This window comes from Heterodontus francisci, chromosome 29 (genome assembly GCF_036365525.1).
Source record: "Heterodontus francisci isolate sHetFra1 chromosome 29, sHetFra1.hap1, whole genome shotgun sequence".
NCBI classification, from domain to species: Eukaryota; Metazoa; Chordata; class Chondrichthyes; order Heterodontiformes; family Heterodontidae; genus Heterodontus; species Heterodontus francisci.
Window position 1 is genome coordinate 39,974,072 of NC_090399.1, and position 27,146 is coordinate 40,001,217.

General features: G+C 45.9%; 1 pseudogene; it reads right to left on the reverse strand.

Annotated features, from left to right (window-relative positions):
* Window positions 1-16,364: 16,364 nt before the first annotated feature.
* LOC137346350 (U2 spliceosomal RNA) lies at window positions 16,365-16,473 on the reverse strand (annotated as a pseudogene).
* Between the last annotated feature and the right edge of the window lie 10,673 nt (window positions 16,474-27,146).

Genomic DNA, 27,146 nt, shown 5'->3' on the forward strand with positions numbered 1-27,146 from the left:
TTACCACATGACCTTCCCCCCCCAAACTGCACAAACTTTCAACGTCAACCCGACACCCATGATGCTAATTTTACCCAGTTGCCTCCTCCCACACCGAGAAACTTACCTTCCGCCCTCCCCACAAATGTTCTTCCTCGTTTCCCCAGATGGGGATCCAAAGGCGCCGGAATGCTGGCCGCCAGGCTGAAGATCGGGGCAGGACATCAAGAGGCCCTCACCCCCACCCTGCCACTGTCCTGTCAAGGGCTCTTTAAAATCCAGCTCTTTGTATACAATTGAAGAATGAATTTCTACTTTATACTTCAATGCCATGTTTATCATAGTCCAATGATTTGTTGTAAATTTGTTGAAAATTTATAACATGTGTTTTTGTTAACAATTGTTATTTAACAATTAACTGTAACTTTATTCCTGTGGGAATTGGTTATCATGTCCAATTAAACAATTACATGTTACTTTATTCCTCTTTACATTGGTTATCAAGCCCAATTAAGCAATCAACTGTAACTTTATTCCCATCTATATTGGTTCAAGTCCAATTGAACAATTAACTGTAACTTTATACACATATGTATTGGTTATCAAGCTGATTTGAACAATTAACTATAACTTTGTTCCCCTGTGCATTGGTTCTTTTGTCCAATTAAACAATTACATGTAACTTTATTCCGCTTTACATTGGTTATCAACCCAATTGAACAATTAACTGCAACTTTATTACCCAGTGTATTGGCTCTTACGTCTAATTAAACAATTAACAGTATCTGTATTCCCCTGTGTGTTGGTTAATAAGGTCAATTATCAATTAACTCTATCTTTGTACCTTTGTGTATTTATCAGGACAAATTTAACAAACAACTCATTTTATTCTCAAATGTATTCATTATACACAAATCAACTGTAAATTTATTTCCTCCGCATTGTTTATCGTACTTCAATATAAGTATTAACTGTAATTTTATCTGGGGTATTATTTATCAGATCACTCCTTACTAATATCTGGGGGCTTGTGCCACAACTGCGAGAACTGCCCCATAGAGTAGTCAAGCAACAGCCTGACATAGTCATACTCATGGAATCATGCCTTACATCGACTGTCTCAGACACCACAATCACCATTCCTGGGTATGTCCTGTCCCACCGGCAGGATAGACTCACCAGTGGCACAGTGGTATACAGTCGGGAGGGAGTCACCTTTGGCATCCTCAACTTTGATTCTGAACCCCATGAAGTCTCATGGCATCAGGTCAAACACACCTATGCCCTCCCTCAGCTGTTGAACAGGTATGAGGGTGGCAAGGACACAGAATGTACTCTGGGTGGTGGGCTTCAATGTCCATCACCAAGAGTAGCTCGGTAGCACCATTACTGACCAAGCTGGCTGAGTCCTGAAGGACATATCTGCCAGACTTGCACTGCAGCACGTGCTGAGGGAACCAACAAGAGGGAAAAACTATCAAACCTTGTCCTCAGTAATCTACCTGCTGCAGATGCATCTGCCCATTGGTAGAAATGATCACCGCAGAGTACTTGTGGCGATCCAGTCTCATTTCTACATTAAGGATACCCACCATTGTGTTGTGTGGCACTAAAATCATGCTAAATGGGATAGATTCAGAAGATATCTGGCAGTTTATAACTTGGCATCCATGAGATGCTGTGGACCATCATCAGCAGCAGAATTGTATTCAAGCACAATCTGTAACCTCATGACACGACATATCCCCCATTCTATCATTACTGTCAAGCCAAGGGTTCAACACTGGTTCAATAAAGAATGCAAGAGAGCATGCCAAGAGTAGCACCAGGCATATCTAAAAATGAGGTGTCAATCCAGTGAAGCTACAACCCAGGACTACCTGCACGGCAAACAGTGGAAGCAGCATGGTTGGAATACCACAACCAATGGATCAGATCTAAGCTCTGCAGTCCTGCCACAATCAGTCGTGAATGGTGGTGCACAATTAGACAACTAACAGGAGGAGCAGGCTTCACAAATGTCCCCATGCTCAATGATGGAAGAGCCCAGCACATCAATGCAAAAGAAAAGGCTGAAGCATTTGTTGCCACCTTCAGACAGAAGTGCCAAGTGGCTGATCCATGACAACTTCTTCCTGAGGTCCCCAGCATCACAGATATCAGTCTTCAGCCAATTCGATTCACTCCACATCATAACAAGAAATGGCTGAAGGAGCTGGATACTGCAAAGGCTATGGGCCCTGTCAACATTCCAGCTATAGTACTGAAGACTTCTGCTGCAGAACTAGCCACACCCCAAACTAAGCCAGTCCAATACAAACTAACGAGCCTTCTCCACCTGTATTGCTTAATATATCCATTTTTATAATTTACTGCAAAACTCTTATCATGTCCAATTGAACAATAAACTGTAACTTCATCCCCCTGCACTGCTTATCTGGACCAATCTAACAATTAACTGTAACTTTAAACCATTGTGTATTGGTCATCAAGCCCAATTCAACAACCAGAGATGTCTCTCTATGTGGGAATCCTCCTCCTTTACATCAGGGACCTGGGATGAAGGGTGCTGTGCAGGGCGGTTCCGAGCAATAGACCTTTAAGTCAGTTCACAGACTCCCAGGTCGCCTGTAATTTCTCCGACCTGGACGAGTCCGTGTTCCATGTATATATGGAGTGTGTGAGGTTGCAGCCCCTGTTTGAATATTTAAAGGGGCTGCTCCTCAGGTTTTGGTTGCACTTTAGCCTCACGCTCCTGATCTTTGGGCACCTGATGTTGAGGGGGGTGGGCCAAGAGGAGGATCTCCTTGTCATTCTGGTCCTGGGCCTGGTCACAGGTCCAGGCTGTGGGCCATTAGGGGGGGTCCAACCACCCTGATCGCCTGCCCCTCTTCTAAGGTTATGTTCATGTCCGGGTGTCCCTGGAGAAGGAGCATGCTGTATCCATCGATTTGCTTGAGGCCTTCCGTGACCAGTATGTAATGCAGGGACTAGAGTGCATCATAGATGCTAAAAATTGCATTTTAATTTGAGTTTAGTTTTATTAGTTTATTAATTTTCATAAAAATAACAGGTTCGATGCAAAGTCACGCTCCCTCCACACTGATCCTCAAACACTTCCAGGACAGGTACATCATGGGGTTATTGTGACTCTCTCTCTCTCTCTCTGCTCTTCTCCAGGTGATATTGAAAGGTTACAAGGTTTACCGTGGATACTAATCTGTACGGCTGGACTGTGACTATTAACACAAGGAAGTTATTCCTCATGGCGGGTGCTGCGGGAATGTGAGACTGTGCGCGGAGTGAGAGGTTTCACGGTTTGTCCAGTGCACGTGTGGGTTCGGTGATTCTGAAGGCGTTCCGGCTGGGAAACCCCCACTTTAATCCCCACTTCTGCCAATCTCACCTGAAACTTCAAGTGTGTCACTGGGAAGTGAGTCCTCCCCCAGTCACTGCCCTGGGTTTGTCACTTTGAACCCAGAGCTCTCTCACTCTGAATAATACACCCAAAAACACAATCATACAGCACAGGAGGCCATTCAGCCCAGCGAGCCTGTGCTGGCTCTTTGAAAGAGCTATCCAGTTAGTCTCACACTCCCACTGTTCTTTCCTCCATTACCCTGTAAATTCATCCCCTTCCAGGATTTATCCAATTCCCCTTTTGGAAGTTATTATTGAATCTGCTTCCACTTCCCTTTCAGGCAGAACATTCCAGATCACAACAACTCGCTGTGTAAAAACATTTCTCCACATCTCTCCCTCTGGTTCTTTTCCCAATTATCTTCAAATTGTGTCTCTCTGGTTACCGACCCTCCTGAAGAAACAATGTATTCTTATTTACTTTCTCAAAACTCTTCATGATTTTGAACATTTTGATTAAACCTCTCTTAACCTTCTCTGCTCTGAGGAGAACAATCCCAGCTTCTCCGGTCTCTCCACATTAACTGAACTCCCTCATCCCTGGTCCCATTCTAGTAAATCTCCTCTGCACCCTCTCCAAGGCCCTGACATCCTTCCTGGAGCCCAGGATTGGACACAGTGGTCGAGCTGAGGTCTAACCAGTGTTTTAATAAGGTTTCGTGTTATTTCCATGTTTTCTTGGATTCACCGAAATTAATAAATCCCTGAATCCAATATATGTTGTGTGCTATATTTCTAATCAGCCCTCTCAATCTGTTCTGCCACCTCAAATGGCTTGTGCCCATACGTCCTTGGTTTCAGATTTACTGACAGAGGTTGAGCACTGAAGGAGTGCTGTACTGTTGGCAGATCAGTACTGAGGGAATGTGGCACTGTCAGAGGGGAAGTACTGAGGGAGTGCTGCACTGTCAGAGGGTCAGTACTGAGGGAGTGCTGCACTGTCAGAGGGACGGTACTGAGGGAGGTCTGCACTGTCAGAGGGTCAGTACTGAGGGAATACCGCTCTGTCAGAGGGGCAGTACTGAGGTAATGTTGTACTGTCAGAGGGTCAGTACTGAGGGAGTGCTGCACTGTAAGAGGGTCAGTACTGAGGGAGTGCTGCACTGTCAGAGGGGCAGTATTGAGGGAATATTGTACTGTCGGGCGTACCGTTTTTTGTATGAGACATTTACTCCCTCAGATGGAGGTAAAAGATTCCACTGCCCCTAATCCCAGCCGACAGACCCACTGTCAGTTTAAAACTCTCATCTATGCCCCAATTTCCAAGGCACACCTGCAAATTCCACCAAAAGTCAGAACAGTCTCGAAGGGGATGAATGGCCTCCTCCGGTTCCTGCGTTTACTCTGATTGGTCAGACATGGTGTGGGGCAGTGAATCTCTCTCTCTGGTTAACCCTGTCCTTGTCCTGTGTCTCCTCCTCACTCTCCCCTCCCCAGGAACAACTGAAGACTCTTGCCAGTGAGATGGACTCCTCAGAGTTTCACTGCCTGCAGTCCCAGTTCTCTGTGCTTTACAATGAGAGCCTGCAGCTCAAGGCCCAGATGGACAATGGTCGCAATCTGCTCTTCACACCCGAGCCACAGTCGAGTGAAGGACATCACTGAAACAACATGAGATCTAGAGATGGGACTGATGGTGTTTGAAAGAACAACCTCATTGCTGGGAGAATACAGCTTCAAATTTTCATTAGTTAATTAATGTGATCAGAATTATCCAGTCTTTAGCGTTTTCCAATTCAATCTCAGAAATAAATATATTCAATCACAAGACAGACTGAACTTGATGTCGTAATCTGTTTGTTCAATTTTGAAAAACAGTTTGAACAATATGGCAACCTCAATATCCCTGGGGAGATCCCACAGGGTATAAATTACAGGCTCTGGCAATGTGTCACCTCAGAGTTTAATACAGAGAGATTGTCTGCAGCACAAAGAGACACATCACTTTACACAGAAAATGCATCGACCAATTGACAGCTTTGAGAAAATATATTACCCAGTCCTTACTGTCATTGGTGTTGCTGGTAAGTGACTATAACCATTGAAGTTGTGTAAATCTGTGTGTGAGCTGGTCTCTGGTTTTACTCTGTGACTGATAATGTTAAATGCTGATCTAGTGGTCACCGTTATACAGACACCCGATCAGTGATATCATTTCCTTATGTCAAATATCCTGAATTATCTCTGTAGTTTCATTCCATTGCCTCAGCTGATAATAAACCTCTGTTTGTAACTGACAGGCTCTCTGAATTATCAAGTTATTGCATTTAGTGGAATATTGTGTAATGCTGAATTAGACCTCAGTGAAGGCAACTCTGTGAGTAAAGGTATTAGTGGGAGCATCAGTCAGTGTAAAATCAAACTGGAGTGGAACACCTGACCCCAGTGACCATGTATTACTGGGAGTATCTATCACTGTGGAATTGTACTGAATACAATTGTACAACCCAGTTCTATTTTGAAATCATTGTTTCTGGTATCTGATCGCTCCATTCTATGAAGCTGCCTCTGTGTTTTAACAATGTAATTGATTGCAAAGTGGTTTTGTCTGATGTTTGGTAATAAGTGTATAAAGTGAAATGTATTGATATTGCTCTGTCTCCTGTTGAACTGCTCCAACAGAAACAGATGTTAACTACTTACTGACAGTTAAACAGCAGGACAGCACTGTTGCAGCGTTCTAATCTCTGTCTAATGATGATGTTTCGTACTCTGAGTATAGTTACTGTAAACACTTAACTAGCCTCAGAATATAATGTCTATATCTTCCAAAAGTTTTATGATATGTATGGATGCAATCCATCCAAACCAGAGAGTTTACCATTTCTTTTATTATCAAATATCTCCCCACATTCTACCTGAAATGTCTTTTTACTGAGAGGATTGAGAGAGAAAGTTCCCTTCCCTTTGCTGTCCATAATCAATAAGAATGTTGTGTTTCTTAATCCCCCAGTGTGTGGCCAACTTGAATAACCAGCACAATGCTTTTGATAGGTTTATCTAAAGAGGATTATTTTTATTCACATGACCACATAGAAACTCTAATGCAATGTGACTCACTCACCACTCACACACTCTCGAGAAAGAAAGCCGTTAAAGAGGATAGTGCACTTTCACAAATTGCCAACGAAGGATTAGTTGGTGAGTCACATGATTTGGCTCATCCTGGGGAAAAGGGATGCATAACGGTCCTGGTGATGAAGGAGTTTTCAATCCTGAAGTGCAGTTCAGGGGATTCGATAGCCTGAGTAGTAAATCAAAATCTGTGCTGGTTTCTCTCAAAGAGATGGAGTTTCAGCAGGTGATGAAGTTAGTTGCTTGTAGTCTCATCACTCGGAGGTCAGATTTCTGGACTGGTGGACTTGAAAGGGAACAGGCTTGGAGACCTTAGGATGTTACAGCCTCCAGTTTTAAGGTATAGGTGTTCTGCGTTTGTTGCTGTCTCTTCAGCTGTTGTTTGCAGACTGACCAGTTTCTCCCTGGTGCTTGGAGTAATAAAATTCATTATTTGTGATGAGTTTCAGTCAGGTGACCACCTGATCAATGTTTCTATTGTCCACCCAGAATGATTTGAAGGTTGAAGCCATTTCTACACAATGGGGAGGGACGGTGACCATTCACAACTACTTATGATTTAACTGTTTTCTTATCGCTCTCTTTGTTAAGTTTCAAGCTCAGAGATGGTGAGTTCATATATATTGAGTTTTGAGTCAGACCACAAACAATCGGAGGTGTGAATTCCACAAATGGTTTTGTCTTTGTTATGTCCATTAAAGGGAGGCACTCCACCCATGGTCATTCAATTAGGAACTTTCCGGAGGATGGAGATAACTCCGAGTCCGGGCTGAAATTGCAAAAGTCACCTGACTCTTGGCAGCCATCTTGTGTAGCCTTATATGTCCATTGTGGTTTATTTAAAAAGGCAATTCAGTTCCAGAAGGTTCTATGCGGAATCCAGTTCATCTTTAAAGGTATGAATAGGCCAAAACTTTACTGGGTGTGACACACCTCTGCCACATGGAAAAAGAGTGGAATATAATTTTTCTTTCCATTGTTTTCCCAGTAAAGCAAGAGAAATATGAACACACTTTCTGTACACACATTACAACATTCACACCATAAACTGTCAGTGAGGAACATCCCGGTTGGTCACTAGACATTTCTTTAAACTCCCTGTGCAGGCTGGTTATGTCTTCCTTCTGATCGTTAGTTAAATAGGTCATCATGATGTTTAAACCCTCCACAATCTCTGTATTTGCCGGTCGTACAGTCAGGGGTTCAACCTGTGAGTTTTCTAGTCCCTCTTCCTCGTCTATCCCGTCCTTACTGACACTGCTCTCCTCTTCTATCCCCACCTTCTGACAAACACTGACTGGTTGGCTGGGTTCTCAGCTATAATATTTTTTAACATTTTAAGGTGATATAACTGGTGTTTCTTTCTCTGGTCTGGGGTATGAATCAGATAATTTATCTCACTGATCCTTTTGGTCACACTGCACGGGACACTAAATTTTGCTCTAAAGGGATGACTTGGTAGTGGTAACAGGACCAAGACCTGATCTCCTGGCTGGAGAGTTTCAGTCTCAGTCTGTCGGTTTACCTGCTTCTTCATGATTTGCTGTGAGTCTTTTAAATGCTCTTTGGCCACAGCACAGGCGTTAAAGAACCATGATAGAAACGTGGACACGTATCTAATAGTGAGGCTTCCTCTCATAGCTCCAGAAATTTATCTTTTACTGGCTTCAGGGGGCCTCGCACCTCATGTCTATAAATTAATTCAAATGGGCTGAAGCCTGTGGATTCATTAGGTGAATCTCTCGTGGTGAACAGCAAGAATCCTAATCCCTTATCCAATTCGTGAGGGTATTCAAGGCAGTATGTTCAGATCATGGTTCTGAGGGTCTGATAATACCGTTCTAACACTCCTTGGGTCTGTGGGTGGGAGCCTGAGGATCTTAACTGTATTATACCTCGGCAGTGGACAACCTCCTGGAACACACGGGACATGAAATTCATTCCCTGATCTGATTGGATCTCTCTTGACAGGCCATACGGGGTAAAGAACTGGATCAGACCCTCAATCATGTATTTGTTTGTGATTATCTTGAGGGGGGTGGCGTCAGGATATCAGGTGACCCGGTCCATTATAGTGAGGAGGTACTGATACCCCGACCTGGTTCTGGGTGAGGGTCCTACACAGTCTATCAGGATTTTGTTACAGGCTTCAGTAAACACCAGTGTGGGTTTGATTGGGGCAGGTTTCATTGTGGACTGTGGCTTTCCCGCAGACTGACAAGTGTGAAAGGTCTTACAGAATTCGGCCACATCAGACATCGGAGGTGAGGCCAGTAAAAATGACTGCTTATTCGGGCTAGGGTCTGGTGGACACCCACAGTTGTTGGAAGGACACGGACAATTTGTCAGATTTACTTACAGTACTCTGGGGGCACTACAATGTGGTGGAGCACTGTCCACTCCTCTTCTACCAGTCTCCCAGGGAGTCTCCACTTCAGCATTACTATCCCGTCTCTCAGGTATTAGCATTCTGGGACCAGGACGGATTCTGTCTCGGAGCAGGCAGTCTGCGCTATGGACTTCAGGGTAGAGTCTGCCTGCTGAGTCTTAAATAAGGAGACTCAAGTGAGGACCTCCTTTCCTTCATCCAGGTTCCCAAAGAAGCTCTCAGACAGCCAGACTTCTGGATCATTTAAAAGCAAAATACTGCAGATGCTGGAAATCTGAAATAAAAACAAGAAATTCTGGAAATACTCAGCAGGTCTGGCAGCATCTGTGGAGAGATAGAGTCAAGATAAGAATAAATAAGTTCAGTGGGGCAGGAGCAGGCCGACACACTGCATCTGCTGGGACAGTCCCATTTGTGGATTTTGGGAAGCAGGTAGAAGCAGGCTGTCCGGGGTTGCGGGATGATGAGGTTGGAAGCTGTAGAGGGAAGATCTCCAGAGGAGATGAGGTCAGTGACAGTCCTGTGGACAGTAGCTTGATTTTTGGTGGTGGGGTCATGGTCCAGAAGGAGGTAGAAAGAATGTCTGAGAGGTGGCGCTGAGCCTCTGCAAGGTAGAGGTCGGTACGCCATACAACAACAGCACCACCCTTGTCTGCAGGTTTGATGACCATGTTGGGGTTAGACCAACGAGAATGGAGTGCCCTCTGTGTCCCTCAGAGGGGGACAGGTTAGAGTGAGTGAGGCGGTGGGGGGGGCAGAGAAATTGAGATGACCAATGTCTTGCCGACAGTTTTCAATGAAAAGATCAAGAGCGGGTAAGAGGCCGACAGTGGCTTGTGCCCCACTGAACTTAGTTCTTCCTATCTTGACACTATCTTTTCTCCACTGGTCCAGTCTCTTCCCACCTACATCCGTGACTCTTCTGATGCCCTATGTCATTTTGACAATTTCCAGTTTCCTGGCCCCAACCGCCTCCTCTTCACTATGGACGTCCAATCTCTCTACACCTCCATCCCCCACCAGGACGGTTTGAGGGCTCTCTGCTTCTTCCTTGAACAGAGGGCCAACCAGTCCCCATGCACCACCACCCTCCTCCACCTGGCTGAACTTGTTCTCACATTGAACAACTTCTCCTTCAACTCCACTCACTTCCTTCAAGTATAAGGTGTTGCTTTGGGTACCAGCATGGGTCCTAGTTATGCCTGTCATTTTGTGGGATAAGTCGAACATTCCTTGTTCCAGTCTTACTTAGGCCCCCTCCCCAACTCTTTTTCCTGTACATTGATGACTGTATCGGTGCCGTTTCCTGCTCCCACCCTGAACTAGAAAACGTTATAACTTTGCTTCCAATTTCCACCCTTCTCTCACCTTTATATGGTCCATCTCCGACACTTCTCTTCCTCGACTTCTGTCTCCATCTCTGGGGATAGGCTGTCTACTAATATCCATTATAAACCCACCGACTCCCACAGCTACCTCAACAACGCTTCTTCACACCCTGCCTCCTTTAAGGACTCCATTCCATTCTCCCCGTTTCTCCGTCTCCGATGTACCTGCTCTGATGATGCTACCTTCCATGACAGTGCTTCTGATATGTCTTCCTGTTTCCTCAAGCGAGGATTTTCCCCCACTGTTGTTGGCAGGGCCCTCAACTGTGTCCGGCCCATTTCCCACACCTCTACCCTCACCCCTTCCCCTCCCTCCCAGAACCGTGACAGGGTTCCCCTTGTCCTCACTTTTCACCTCATCAGCCTCCATATCCAAAGGATCATTCCCCGCCATTTCCGCCACCTCCAGCGTGATGCCACCACCAAATGCATCTTCGCCTCCCTTCCCCTGTCAGCATTCCAAAGGGATCATTCCCTCCGTGACACCCTGGTCCATTCCTCCATTACCCCCACCACCTCATCCCCTTCCCATGGCACCTTCCCCTGTAATCGCAGGAGGTGTAATACCTGCCCATTTACCACCTCTCTCCTCACTATCTCAGGACCCAAACACCCCTTTCAGGTGAAGCAGCGATTTACTTGTACTTCTTTCAATTTAGTATACTGTATTCGCTGCTCACAATGTGGTCTCCTCCACATTGGGGAGACCAAACGCAGACTGGGTGACCGCTTTGTGGAACATCTCCGCTCAGTCCGCAAGCAGGACCCTGAGCTTCCGGTTGCTGGCCAATTCAACACTCCCCCCTGCTCTCATGCTAACATCTCTGTCCTGGGATTGCTGCAGTGTTCCAGTGAACATCAACACAAGCTCGAGGAACAGCATCTCATTTACCGATTAGGCACACTACAGCCTGCCGGACTGAACATTGAGTTCAATAATTTCAGAGCATGACGGGACACCCATTTTACTTTCATTTTTCTTTTTTTTTTCTTTTTCATTTTTTTATATATATTCTTTTGTGTTTATTTTATTTTATTTCATCTTAGTTTGTTCAGTTTGCTGACCCACTGCTTTTTTCATGTTTGTACTTGCAGCTGTTCAATTTTCAGTCTGTTAACACTCTTTCTGTACTAAAGCTTTGTCTTTCAACATTAACATATCTTAGCTCCATGACCTTCTGGTCAGCTATTCTGTAACCTTGTCCTATCTGCACCTTCTCCTTTGTTATCTCTTGCCCCACCCCCACTTTACTTGCTTCTAACCTTTTACATTTCTAATATTTGCCAGTTCTGAAGAAGGGTCACTGACCGGAAATGTTAACTCTGCTTCTCTCTCCACAGATGCTCCTAGACCTGCTGAGTATTTCCAGCATTTCTTGTTTTTATTTCTGGATCATTGACCTGAGTTCCTGGCTTCTGATTATTTAAACTTGCCTGCCTGCTTTGGGATCAACTCAGTACACAGTCTGGCAAGATTCCCAGGACTTCTTCCTGTAACTGCTCTGTTTCTCTCTTCTCACTTGGCTGGCCGAGGTTTATGGACGATGTTCCCATCTTACTGCCAATCAAATTATTTTTTTTCATTTATTTTTTTTATTTCCAAAATATACCTTATTCATAAAAATCTGTAAAAATTACATTGCCAAACAGTTTCAAACAGCACCAAAAAATACAAACATTGCAAGGGAGATCAGTTTCCTTCAATACAATCATGAGTTGCCTCGCAACCCTTTCATTTCATTTGTCATGCCATTAACATTTTTACATTTTACAGCAAAAGAAAATTTTCCCGATACAGTTCGAGGGGTTTCCCATAGATCCAGCCCCTCAGTTCAGCTTGGTGGGGGGACCTTACGCTGTGGTCTTTCCCCATTGAGCCTTTGCTGTGGCTGCCCAAGCTTTAGTGCGTCCCTCAGCACGTAGTCCTGGACCATGGAATGTGCCCGTCTGCAACATTCAGTCATGGACAACTCTTTGCGCTGGAAGACCAGCAAGTTTCGGGCAAACCAAAGAGCAAACCAATTTTCACCGAATTGATTGTCCTCCAGCAGCAATTGATGTTTATCTCGGTGTGTGTCCCTGGGAACAGCCCGTAGAGCACAGACTCCTGTGTTACAGAGCTGCTTAGGATGAACCTCGACAAAAACCATTGCATCTCTTTCCACACCTGCTTTGCAAAGACACATTCCAGAAGGAGGTGGGCAACCGTCTCTTCCCCACCACAGCCGCCGCAGGGGCATTGCGCGTAGGGGGCGAGACTTCGAGCGTCCAGGAAGGATCTGACGGGGAGGGCCCTTCTCATCACCAGCCAAGCTACATCTTGGTGCTTGTTTGAAAGTTCTGGTGATGAGGCATTCCGCCAAATAACTTTGGCGGTCAGCTCGGGGAACCATCCGACAGGATCCCCCGTCTCCTTTTCCCATAGGGCCTTGAGAACATTCCGTGCAAACCACTGCCTGATGGATCGGTGGTTAAAAGTGTTTTCCCGCAGAAACTGCTCCACGAAGGATAGGTGGTACGGCACGGTCCAACTGGATGAAGCGTTCCGCGGCAATGCGACCAGGTACATCCTTCGCAACACCGGGGTCAGATGGAACCTCAGCACGTAGTGACACTTGGAGTTTGCGTTCTGGAGGTCTACACACAGCTTGATGCAGCCGCACACAAAGGTGGTCATCAGGTTGAGGGCTACGTTGGGTACATTTTCCCACCCTTATCCAGAGATTTGAACATCGTGTCCCTCCGGACCCGGTCCATTTTAGATCCCCAGATGAAGTGGAAACCCCATTTTGGAATGCACGTCCATCATGTTGGTGTGCGATATCCTGTCAAAAGCCTTCTCCTGGTCCAGGCTGATGAGGCAAGTGTCCACCCTCCTGTCCCGCACATAGGCGATCGTATCCCTGAGTAGCGTGAGACTATCAGAGATCTTCCTGCCGGGTACAGTACAGGTCTGATCGAGGTGGATCACCGACTCCAGAGCAGACTTGACCCAACTGGCTATGACTTTGGACAGAATTTTGTAGTCAACATTAAGCAGTGAGATGGGCCTCCAATTTCTGATTTCTGCTCTCTCCCCCTTCCGCTTGTAAATGAGGGTGATGATGCCTTTCCTCAGGGATTCTGACATGCTGCTGGTCAGGAGCATACTCGCGTATACTTCCAGCAGGTCCGGGCCGACCCAGTCCCACAGGGCCGAGTACAACTCGACTGGTAAGCTGTCGCTTCTGGGAGTTTTACTCGTCTCGAAGGACTCGACGGCCTTTGTCAGCTCGTCCAGAGTTAGCGGCTTGTCCAGTTTCTCCCTCCTGCTGTCATCTAAGACCTCTGTGATAGATGACAGGAAGGACTGGGAGGCTCTGCTGTCTGTGGGCTTCACTTCATACAGCCCAGCATAAAAGGATTTGCTGATCCTTAGTATGTCAGACTGCAAAGACGTTACCGAACCATTCTCTTCCTTCAGGCTGCTGATCACAGAGCTCTCTCTGTGTACCTTTTGGAAGAAGTAACGAGAGCACATCTCATCCTGCTCGATGGAGCAGAATCTGGACCGGAAGATGATCTTGGAGGCCTCCTTGGCAAAGAACGAGGCCTGCTGGCTCTTCACCGCTTGGAGGTCCTCCTTGACCTCGACCCTCATTGACTGCAACCAGAGCAGATTTTGCATACTTTTCTGGAGTCGGGACATTTCCCTCTGTCTCTCTCTCTCCCTCTGAACACCTTTGTGGATGAAGAACCTCTTGATGTTCTCCTTGATCGCTTCCCACCAGTGAACTGGAGACTCAAAGAGGGGTTTCACGGTCCTCCAACCTTTGTAATCCCTTTTGAGTTCCTCAACGTTCTCTGGGGTTAGCCGTGTAGCATTGAGCTTCCACATCCCTCTGCCAACCCGCTGGTCGTCCTGTAAGTGACAGTCGGCCAGTAAGAGGCAGTGGTCGGAGAAGAACACCGGCTTGACGTCGATGGATCCAACCGTGACAGCACGGGACACAAACAGGAAGTCAATCCTGGAACAGGCAGACCCGTCCGATCTTGACCATGTGTATATGCGCTGCGCTCCGTCTGCAGGTTTGCTGAAGACGTTGTGCAGTTTGGCATCTTTAACTGTTTCTATTAGGAATCTGGATGTAGCGTCCAGTTTGCTGTCGTCACTGCTGGATCGTCCAGGTGCATCGATAATGCAGTTGAAGTCACCGCCTAGGACGTCGCCAGCAGCAGTGGGAACTGCTGGAAGACGGTCAGCCGCTTGCTGCGTTGTACCGGGGCGTACACGTTGATCAACCGGAGCGGAGCGTTGTTGTACATTCCGTCTGCTATGAGGAGGCAACCGCCCACCACCTCCTTAACTTCGGAGATGGGGAAGTTACCTCCCTGCAGCAGAATACCCAGACCTGAGGAACGGCAATCATTACCCCCTGACCAGATTGATGGCCCGTGGGACCACCATCGCGACCACTGCCTGTAGGTACTGAGGTGTGGTATTCCACACTCCTGCAGAAACAGTAGGTCGGCTTTGACCTTGGCGAGGTTGATTTAATGCTACGCACATTAATGGAAGCAATCCTTACACCCATTTTTTAAAAGTTAGTTGTTGCTTCCCATACCATTTGTCCTTGCTAGTCCCAGTCCTTCGGGATGTTCCTGCAAGCTGTTTCACGTTAGTTGGGCTCAGAAACCCCTCCTGGTTTTTCATGCAGGGTTTGTTCCGCTGGGGTGACATCAGGGGGGTCTTGTAGGCAGCAAGGATTGGGTTGTCCTCTGCTACTTCCCTCTGTTCCTCCTCGAAAATATCACTGCTCCCGGCTTCCCGGAGCTGAGGTGCGCCAGACATGTCTTTGCTCTTGGTGTCCCGGAGCTGGGATGCGTTGGCCACGTTGTTACGTGTGGCGCTTTGGGGTTGGGGCACGCCGGGCCCATCATAGCTTCCAGTGCCCGGGGGCTGGGGAGCTTTATCTTCCATCTCCTTTGAGTTCTGCCGCCTCTTTTGAAGGGGCTGTCGTTCCAGCATGTCCCCGTCCAGTGAAGAGGAGCTGTTGTAGTCTGTCTCAGAAGGTAGCCTCCTCTTGCCACTGGTTTGGGTGGTGGCCTGTTCTGCTTTTGGAGGTTTTTTCTCTGTGGTTTTCCTTTGTACCACTTGCCACTGACCTGTTTGTCCATCTGCTGCCTCTTCCTCCATTGATTCTGTCTGTGGAGGAGGGGATTCCGGGCGCAGGGTAGGTGCTGGGTCGCTGGTTTCAGCTGCCTCCCCTTTCTTCCCCTTCTCAGTTTGAAGTTCCTCACTGCGGAGAAGGTTGCTTGTCTCCTTTCGAACACCGGACGCCTTCGTCGAACCGTCTCCCGGCCTTTCCTTGGACCTTGCCGCCTGAGCAGAACTGAGGCAGCGTTTGGGGCAGGTTTTGTAGAGATGGCCTGCCACACCGCACAAGTTGCAACACTTAGCCTGCTTACAGTCCTTAGTTTGATGGCCTTCCTCCTTGCAGTTCTTGCAAACAACCGTGCTGCAGTTGGCTGCCACATGACCAGATTTGCCACAGGTGCGGCAAACTCTGGGCTGCCCAGCGTAGACCAAGAAGCCTCGACTTCCCCCGATAACGAAGCTGGAGGGAGGGTGGATGATGGCTCCACTGGGATCGACCTTCAAGGTCACCTTGACCTGCCGCTTGCTGGTCCAAATCCCAAAGGGGTCCTTGACATCAGTGCAGCTGCCGGCCACCTTGACGTACCTGGCGAGAAAGGTGAGTACATCCACCACTGGAACATGGGGGTTGAAGAGGTGAATCGTCACCACCCAGTCCCGTAGTGACGGAAGCATGAAGAGTGGCTCCGCTGTGAGGGTCGACAGTGGCGCCCGGTCCCCTTTCTCCTTGAACGCCTTCAGGGAATTGATGCATCCCGCCACATTCCGGAACGTCACGTCGAAGTATCCACTGCTGGGGAAATCCTGCAGGCAGAAGACGTCCGTAGCTTGAAATCCACAGCAATCGAAGAGAATTTTCTGGATGAAGAAGGTGCGATCGACCGGTGCATCTCCTTCCTTGTCCTTCACCACCACCCGAACAGTGTTGCGCACTCCCTGGCCTGAAGCTCGAAGATTGGTGATAGCCATTTTACTCAAAGCCTACCCAGGATCAAAAGGCAATGATCATGGTCTCTTCTCAATCAAGTAAGCACTGATAAGAACAGATACTACACTTGATCTTAGCCAAAAGGCCGAGAAGCGGCCAGTCAAATTAATACCCAGCAGGAAATCTATCCCAGCCACCGACAGCTCAGGGACAATCCCTGCAGTGACTGGTCTAGAGACTAGGTCACATTTTAGTGAACCCAATAGAGGGGAATGGACATGTATCCTCCTCCAATCCCATTGATTAGGGTCTTGGCATTCGTGGAGCTTTCTGGGGGGAGGTATCAGGTCTTTATCCAACATCAGGGAATGAGTAGCCCTGGCATCCCTGAGCAGTACGATGGACTTGCTCATTTCCATAGGAGGATATGGGGATACTGTTTCCTGAAGCATAAAACTGCAGTAACTTTCAGGTATTTTGTCCAGTTCTACCATGCATAGGGCAGAACTGATAGAGGGGTCAATTTCTACAGCTTGGGTCAGAATCTGATCTGCTACATCACCCACAGGGGTATCCTGCTCAGGGCTGTTTTTGTAGATTCCTATTAAGCTGATGGGTTTCCCCTTGAGTTTCCAGTCTGACCTTGTGTATCCTGTTTTACTGCAATGGGAACACACAGGTCTTCAGGTGTCAGTCCTGCTCCCTGTGCCTTCTCTTCTGGCTTGGGGGGAACATCTCATGCTCTCATTCCAAATTTCTTTCTCCTGGCTACCCCATCCTCTATCGTATTCCCCTTTTCAGTCTTGTCTGAATTTCTGGGGGTTATTAGGTGAAGCTTTTTCCTGTGCTCCTGGGTCTATGCGTGAACTCGTAATCAGCAGTGAGGGTTGCAATATTCCTGGCTGTTCAAACCCTCTGCTCTTCCACATGAGTCTTCAGGCTGTACGGAAGACAGTTTTTGAAATCCTCCAACAGGATTTTTTTTATTTGTTCAAGTTGTAGGCGTCGCTGGCTAGGCCAGCATTTATTGCCCATCCCTAATTGCCCTTGAACTGAGTGTCTTGTGACACCATCTCAGAGGGCATTTAAGAGTCAACCACATTGCTGTGGATCTGCAGTGATGTGTAGGCCAGACCAGGTTACCTCTCTTAATCCCTTGTGGTTAATTTTGAGCTCTTGCACCCATTGATCAAAGGCAAGTTGTTTAATTCTCTCAAATTCGAGGAGGGTTTGAGTGAGATTTCTGCGAGAGTTCCTAAACGTTTGGTGATATGCTTCCAATGTTTACTCATAAGCACTCAGGATAGTATTTTTCATTTGCAGCTGATCAAAGCTTTTATTGTCAAACCAGAATGATTTGAAGGTCAAAGCTATTGCTACACAATGGGGATGGACGGTGACCATTCACACCTACTTATGATTTAACTGTTATCTTACAGCTCTCTTTGTTAAGTTTCGAGCTCGGAGACAGTGGGTGACAGTGGGCTGCATTTTACCAGCTCACCGCCGGTCTTGAGCGCGGCGGCTCATTAACATACTCGTGATGCGCAGACCCCCAAAAGACGTGGAGGGGGTGGAATTTCTGGTGCCATGGTGGGTGTTGGGTCATATGATAAACAGGTGCTGGGGCCCTATTTAAAGGGCAGCCAGTCCTGCATTAGTTTTAAAATCTGAAACAAAAACCTTGCAGCCAGAAGTTGGAGCAGTTTCATGACGGAATAACCTCTGCATTTAAAGGACCAGACATAAATACAAAGATGGCAGAGAGACGCTCCAGGGTGGCCCCACAGTTCAATGATGCCTCCCCGCTCACTCTCCTCCAGGCTGTACGGGCAAGGCGGGAGGTCCTTTTCCACAGTGATGGCAAGAAGAAGCCCTGCCACCTGACCAAGGCAGCCTGACTGGAGGTGGCAGAGGCGGGCAGTAGCTGTGGCGTCATCCGGCATGACTGGGTTCAGAGTCGAAAGAGGATGAACGATCTTCTCCACTCCACAAAAGTAAGTGGCACTTTGCATCGTGGCTCCACTGAACCTGGGTGTCCCCCTCACAAAGTGACACATGTGTGCCACTGCCATGCCAAAGACAGTGAGTTTGGGCAGGGAGGAATGACGTGATATAAATGGATGAATGTATTGTCATGCTCGGTCCCCACCTGCCAAGAACGGGGCACATTGATTTTGTCATGAACATTGATTTTAAACTGTTACTGGAGTTAAGCAGTACTTGTTGAACAGATCAGCCATGGCTGAAAAAGACATTTACATATTAACAGATGGTGTTTGGAAGGACAAAGCAGCCATTCCCTGACATTCAACCCACAATGGACTTTTGATCACTAGACGTTGAAGGTGGGGGAGCTCACATTCCAGGTTGACTGCTAAGGTGGCTGAATACACAAATGGACATGGTCAAACCAGCTAGTCACATGACTAACCTGCTGGGTAACCTGAGTTTTTTGAATTTGTACAAACATTTTGGGTAGAAAGCAGTTTGTTCCTGGACTGAGAAGATTTCTCTCTCCTGTCTGCTCCCATCTCTTTCTCACGAGCCTCTGAATCCACTGAAGACACAGGAACCCCAAGAGATAAAAGTCTCCTACAGCGAATAATTTTTAAGAAAAACACTGGGCTCCAACGAAAAGCAAAGACTCTACAGTGAACTTGAAGAACCCTAAAATCAACTCTTCAGATATTGTCTTAAACCTTTCCACTTTATTTTTCTTCTGCTCTTTTCTGTCTCTATTTGCATGTGTGATCACATATGCATGCTAACGTGGGGCGCATTAACCAAATTAGAGTTTAAGTTTAATAATCTTCACCTTTTCTTCTTTAAAACTAAGAAATCCTGTTTGTGCTGCTTTCTTTGCCATATAATTGGAATGCGGTGAACAAGGATTCACCAAGGGGGAGCTAAAAACACAGTCTGTTTAAAATTAAACCTGACACCTCTTTTTCACCTGGTCATAACAGAAACTTGAGTGTTAGCGTCTGGAATTGACCCACAGACAAACAAGAGAAATTGGAAGTGGGAAGCTAAATTATTCCCAATCAAAAAAGGGGCAAAAAGAGCAGACTAACATGTCTGCAACTGAAGCTAGTAGCTCTCCAAGATAGGGTGATGTAACATGGAATAAGTTAAAAGCATTGTCTATGGAGGAGTTGAGGAAAATGACTGAGTAGTGTGGGATCAGATGAGAGTTCAAATTGTGAACTGACCAAAAATGCTATCCTCTGGGCATATGAATTAGTACTCGAAGCCTATCACCAGAAGTTTAGGACCCTCAAGAAGCAAGCTAATCAAACTTATTGGGAGTTTGAAAGAAGTAAGCAGCTGGCTTTTGACCAGCGGCTGAGGGCTCTTAAAGTGCAGCTTAGGTGTTAGAATGTCAGAGAAGTAATTCTGTTCGAGGAATTTGAACAGTCTCTCCCACTCTCCATAAAGACCCATGTAGAGGAGCAGCGGGTCCAGAGAGCCTGACAAGTGGCGGTTCTGGCCAATGAGTTTCCCAGGGGAGAACCTTTCCCAGTCACCCCCACAAATCCAAAAAGGACAAAGGGTGGGAAGGTGATAGAAGCCCAAGCAGTCCTGGTAGATTAAGGCAAGTAGGAGACACAGGGGGCCTTCCTCTAGTCAAAAAGGAAGGTGCTGTGAGCAAGAGTGAGACCCGGAGATCTGTGTGCTTCCATTGTAATAAAGCAGGGCATTTAAAACTGACTGATGTAAACTAAAGGGAAAACCTGTAGGGTTAATCAGGGTACACCTGCTCAGTGAAGACAGGACCCTGATGGAAAGCACAGCATAACAAACTGTGGCTTCGACTGCAGTAATGGTGAGACCCAGGACACTTATGGCTGCAAGTGCAGGAAAATTTAGTATGATTCCTGAAGGTTATCAGGATTTTGTGTTTGAAGGGAAAGTAACTCCATACCCCTCTAGTGGGCCAAGTAAGCCCATAGTGATTCTCAGGGACATAGGGGCCACTCGATCCCTTTTACTGGGAAAAGACCTGACCTTTGCCCCAGCGAGTGCAGTAAACACCAAATGATGGTGAATGGTATTGGAGGGCAGTGTATGTCTGTAGCTATATACCAGATGCAACTGGAGTGCGACCTAGTTTCAGGACCGGTGACTACAGGGATTGTCCCGAGTTTGCCTGTGGACAAGGTTGACCTGCTCCTAGGTAATGATCTGGCACGGCTGAAGGTGGTAGCCCCCCAGTAGTGAAAAAAAGAACGCAGGAGGTCAGAGAGACAGGACAGTGGGAAGAGATGGACCCCTTCATGTGTAGTGGATCAAGCCATGATCAAACCAGCTCCCCCAGAGGAGACTGCATTGGCACTGCAGGCAGATGACCATGAGGTATGCCTGTCCGAGACTTTTTTTGGAAAGTTAGGATTCCCACAGAATTAATTAAATTGATTTGCCCTAGCTGAGGCTCTGCGAGCCGACCCAGTACTGCGAGAGTTAGCACAGGCTGCCCAGTCTGAAAGTGAAGCAGAGGGAGTCCTTGATGGCTACTTTTTAAAGAATAAGGTACTGATGAGGAAATGGAGTTTTCCTCACAGACCTGAGAGCAAGGAGTGGGGAGTAGTTCACAAGTTAGTGGTGTCGCAGACGTACCAGAGAGAAATATTCAGAAGAGCCCACAAGACTACAGTGGCTGTATATGCCGGTATACAAGGATCAAAGCCCTCATAAGACAGCAGTTTGACTGGCCAAAACTCCACAAAGAAGTGGTGAAGTACTGAAGGCGTTCCCACATGTGCCAGGTTGAGGGAAAACCACAACCTACAGTGAAACCTGCACCCCTAAGTCCTGTACCGGTGTTAGGAGGACCCTCCAGCAGAGGACTGGTGAATTGTAAGGGACCGCCACGGAGAACAAAAAGGGACAGACAAGCAAACGGTTAGACAGAGAAAAGGAAAATGTGAACAAGAGGGCAGGTTAAAGGAAGCCCAGCAGGAATCCCGGATGAAAACCCTTACTAAACTGTCAGCCAACTCCGAAAAATGTGAAATTTAGACATCACATCCTCCTATGTAAATTCAGACACGAGAAGCACCCCACCAGATTTGCTAACAGCATTTACAGGAAGCTGCAGAGACAAAGAAAGATTTCTAGGGGGCAGAGAAACTGTGAGGGTGATGCCTCGCCTAGTCGAATGTCACAGGGGAGTGCAGTAGAGTCTGCACAAATACCTGCAGGCAGGACTGTCCTCTGGGACAAAGGAGAGATTAGCAAAGAATCCCCCCCCCCCACACCCGACAGACAGAGAAAAAGTGAACCACACATCCCCTGAAGTCAAAAGCCTTTGCATGACTCAGCAAAGCACTGAAAGAGAGTTCAGGATAGACCCACTCACCACTGCCGCTTTTGAAAAAAAATTACCTCAGCAGGAACAAAGACCTCAGGCAGCCATTGAAATGGACAAAAGGAAGAGAAACTTCCCAACAAAAAACGAACCACATATTTGTGGGGATACCAAAAAGGGGGCAATTAAAGCAGCACTGGCACCAAGAAGAGACAGTTTTAATAAGTTTTAGGATTTATGAATGAATGGGAGTGAATGAGAGAAATTCATTGTTTTTTTTGTATCTTACATTTTTGTTCTCGACCCTTTTCATGAAATGTGCTTTTCTCAAATCGCATTTAATTCCACTGGATGTGGAGGTGTCTTGCTCGGCCCCCACCTGCCAAGAACGAGGCACATTGATTTTGTTATGAACATTGATTTTAAACTGTTACTGGAGTTAAGCAGTGCTTGTTGAACAGATCAGCCATGGCTGGAAAAGACATTTGCATATTAACAGACGGTGTTTGGAAGGATAAAGCAGCCATTCCCTGACATTCAACCCACAATGGACTTTTGATCACCAGACGTTGAAGGTGGGGGAGCTCACATTCCAGGTTGTCTGCTAAGATGGCAGAATACACAAACGGATATGGTCAAACCAGCAAGTCACAAGATTAACCTGCCGGGCAACATGAGTTTTTTGAATTTGGACAAACGGTTTGGGCAGTTCCGAAGAAGGGTCACTGACCCGAAACGTTAACTCTGCTTCTCTTTCCACAGATGCTGCCAGACCTGCTGAGTGATTCCAGCATTTCTTGTTTTTGTTGCAGATTTCCAGCATCCGCAGTATTTTTCTTTTATATTGGGCCAAAAGCAGTTTGTTCCTGAACTGAGAAGATCTCTCTCCTGTCTGCTCCCATCTCTTTCTCACAAGCCTCTGAATCAAATGAAGACATGAACCCCAAGAGAAAAAATTATCTTGCAGTGAACAAGGTTTAAGAAGAATACTGGGCTCCAACAAAAAGCAAGATGTACCTACAATCAAGGACTCTACAGTGAGCTTGAAGAACCATAACGACAACTATTCATATATTGCCTCAAACCTTTCCACTTTATTTTTCTTCTTCTCTTTTCTGTCTCTGTTTGCATGAGTGTATCACGTATGCATGCCAGCATGGGGTGCGGCATGTATTCATTGACGTTAACCAAATTAGAGTTTAAACTTTAATAAGTTTCAATTTTTCTTCTTTAAACCTAAGAAAGCCTGTTTGTGCTGGTTTCTTTGTCTTATAATTGGAAAGCAGTGAACAAGGATTCACCAAGGGGGAGCTAAAAACACGGTGTGTTTAAAATTAGGCCCTGTTACAGTAAGACCAGGTGAAGGTTTAAAGGGAACCTGAGACCTCTTTCCCACCTGGTCCTAACAGAATGAAAGAACTCACCTGTGTCTGCTGCTCAGATCATGGCACCTATGTGATGGAATATAGGTATAATAGGCGTAATTAGGTAAAATTTAGGAATAGATAAAATATTATACCTTTTAGAATTAAAGATTGAATAAGTGGCCAGGTTTTCAAGACTCATTGACATTCCCCTTTACGAAGGTCGAGTTAAAAAAATTCAAGGTCTCTGTTATGAACCAGAAACAAGTTGGGAAATCCATTTGTGTCTCTGTTGTCAGGGGCTTGGAAGATAAACACACATTGAAATATCCTGTGTGACATCAGTAAGAGGTAGCAATAAACTTAATTGGCGTGTGTGGTTGTGCAGAAAGGTCAGCTCTGGAGGTTGCTTTCGGGTGCCATGGAAATGGCAATTACAGATAATAAAACAATAAATGGAATGGAGTAACAGGAACAAGAGGTTACGTAAACACAATTATAAACATTTTGACCAGATAAATGCTCACAACTTCAAGAGCAAGAAAATTGCAGTAAAACATTAAGTGGAGATGGTAGTTAAAGATATGGATTTTAAAAGCAGGATAAACACACACAGGAAGGTAAGATCTATATGCTGAAAGTCAGATGATACTTCAGAAACAGTATAAAAATGAGAGGTTTTGAAGCACCAATTAGAAGTGTTGAATCTTCAAAAATGCTTCTCAATTATGGGGAACTTAAGGTAAAAAGTTTACTTTAAATTTTGATGGATATTCTAAAATATATTTGCTGTAACATTAGCAAGATTAAACTTTTGGATTCTATGTTAGAAATAAGATTATATGTTACATCTTTTAGTAATATTTGATATTGTGATATACTTATCGACTTAGAAGTGTATTGCATGTTAAATTCTTTAATAAATCTATAAAAGTTAATAAATCGTCTCATGTAGCATTCTGTTTGCAACTACAAAGAACCCTCTGTGTCTCTTTAAGAAGAGAGATTTGTATTGAAGAGAGTTCCCAGATCCTTATAATATCTGGGATATTTATGACTTAGCCATAATTATTAAAAATATGTTATCCGGAGGATGATAAAATTGAAATCGTGAGAGTTCGGGGCCAACATGTTCCCATGAAGGTGAAGGGAACCCTGGATGTCAAGGGATATAGAGGATTGGATAAGCAAAAAGAGGGAGGTTTATGGCAGAATCAGAGGGCTGAAAACAACGAAGGGCCTTGAGGAGTATAGAAAGTGTAAGGGGTGGGGGGGGGTACTTAAAAAAGTAATTAGGAGAGCAAAGAGGGGGCATGAAAAAACACTGGCGGGCAAGAGAAAGGAAAATCCCAAGGCATTTTATAAGTATATTAAGGGCAAGAGGATAATCAGGGAAAGAGTAGGGCCCATTAGGGATCAGAGTGGCAATGCTTGTGTGGAACCAGAGGACAAAGATGAGGTTTTAGATGATTACTGTTCGTCGGTGTTCACAATGGAGAAGGGTGATATGGATGTAGAGATCAGGGAGGGAGATTGCGATATACTTGAACAAATTAGCATTTAAAGGGAAGAAGTATTAGCACTTAGAAGTGGATAAATCCCCAGGCCCAGATGAGATGTATCCCAGGCTGTTATGTGAGGCAAGGGAGGAGATAGCAGAGGCTATGACACAAATTTTCAAATCCACTCTGGCCACAGGAGAGGTGCCAGACGACTGGAAGAAAGCGAATGTGGTACCATTATTCAAGAAGGGTAATAGGGATAAACCGGGTAATTACAGGCCAGTGAGTCTAACATAAGTGGTAAGGAAACTATTGGAAAACGTTCTGAGGGACAGGATTAATCTCCACTTGGAGAGGCAGGGATTAATCAAGGATAGTCAGCATGGCACTGTCGGGGGAGATCATGTCTAACAAACTTGATTGAATTTTTCGAGGAGGTGACTAGGTGTGCAGATGAGGGTAAAGCAGTTGATGTAGTCTACATGGACTTCAGTAAGGTTTTTGATAAGGTCCCGCATAAAAGATTGGTTAAGAAGGTAAGAGCCCATGGGATCCAGGCGATTTGACAAATTGGATCCAAAATTGGTTTAGTGGCAGGAGGCAGAGGGTTGTTTTTGTGATTGGAAACCTGTGACCAGTGGTGTACCACAGGGATCGGTGCTGGGACCCTTGCTGTTTGTAGTGTACATTAATGATTTAGATGTGAATATAGGATGTATGATCAATTAGTTCGCAGATGAAACGAAAATTGGTGGTGTTGTAAATAGTGAGGAGGAAAGCATTAGATGACAGGACGATATAGATGGGCTGATAAGATTGGCGGAGCAGTGGCAAATGGAATTTAATCCTGAGAACTGTGAGGTGATGCATTTTGCGAGGACTAACAAGGCAAGGGAATATATAATGGATGGTAGGACCCGAGGAATTACAGAGGGTCAGAGGGACCTTGGTGCAATTATCCATAGATCACTGAAGGCAGCAGCACAGGGAGATAAGGTGGTTTGGAAGGCATATGGCATACTTGCCTCCATTAGCCGAGGCATTAAATATAAGGGACGGGACGTTATGACAAAGCTGTATAAAATGCCAGTTTGGCCATAGCTGGAGTACTGTGTACAGTTGTGGTGGCCACACTGTAGGAAGGATGTGATTGCACTGGAGAGGGTGCAGAGGAAATTCACCAGAATGTTGCCTGGGCTGGAGCATTTCAGCTATGAAGAGAGACTGGATAGGCTTGGGTTGTTTCTCTTACACAGAGAAGGCTGAGGGAGGACCTGATTGAGGTATCCATAATTATGAGGGGCATAGATAGGGTAGATAGGAAGAAAATTTTTCCCTTAATGGAGTGGTCAAAAATCAGGGGCCTGAGATTGAAGGTAAGGGGCAGGGGGTTTAGATGAAATTTCGCCCAGAGGGTGGTTGGATTGTGGAACACACTGCCTGAAGGGGTGGTAGAGGTAGGAACCCTCATAACATTTAAGAAGTATTTAAATGAACACTTGAAATGCCACAACATACAAGGGTACGGGCCAAGTGTCGGAAAATGGGATCAGAATAGTTAGGTGCTTGATGGTCGGAATGGACATGATGGGCTGAAGGGCCTGTTTCTGTGCTGTGGAACTCTATGATTCTGTTGTTTTTTTTTCTTTGAGGGAAGGTTAGTGCAATTCTTTGGACCCAAATAAGTGGCAATTAGAATTTATCTGGTTTGAACTTCATGAAAAGAGATTCATTTAACCCCTATAAGGGGTTAAAGTCATAAATCACTTAATCAAAATGTGGTCTTGTTGTTAACAGAATCCTGTACTTATATGTCAGCCTTTAATGTATATTTCAGATTTATAAGTATGGAAGGAATGTTTTCTGTTCGTGGTATTTCAACCCCGATTTAAGAATCTAGAGACAGCTAACTCTTGATCACGTTTTTTTTAATTCATTCATGGGATGTGGGAGTCACTGTCCGGGTCAGCATTTATTGCCCATCCCTAATTGCTCTTGAGACGTTGGTGGTGAATTGCCTTCTTGAACCGCTGCAGTCCATTTGGGGTAGGTACACCCACAGTGCTGTTCGGAAGGGAGTTCCAGGATTTTGACCCAGCGACAGTGAAGGAAAGGCGATACAGTTCCAAGTCAGGATGGCGTGTGACTTGGAGGGGAACTTGCAGGTGGTGATGTCACCATGCATCAACTGCCCTTGTCCTTCTAGTTAGTAGAGGTCGTGGGTTTGGAAGGTGCTGTCTAAGGAGCCTTGGTGCATTATTGCACTGCATCTTGTAGATGTTACACACTGCTGCTCCTGTGCATCGGTGGTGGAGAGAGTCAATGTTTGTAGATGGGGTGCCATCAAGCTGGCTGCTTTGTCCTGGATGGTGTCGAGCTTCTTGAGTGTTGTTGGAGCTGCACCCATCCAGGCAAGTGGAGAGTATTCCATCACACTCCTGACTTGTGCCTGAAGATGGTGGACGGGCTTGTGGATCTTAAATCAGGACTCCCTCATTCTACTTTTGAGGTTTGTAAATTTCCCTTAAAGTTCCCTTTAAACCCTAATTGAGATTAGGTCCTCACGTATTTTAATTCCTAGTTCAGGTTCCATTCAGAAACAATGGCCAATGAAGAAGGAATTGGCTTAATTTTCCTGTTGGCTGATCCAGCA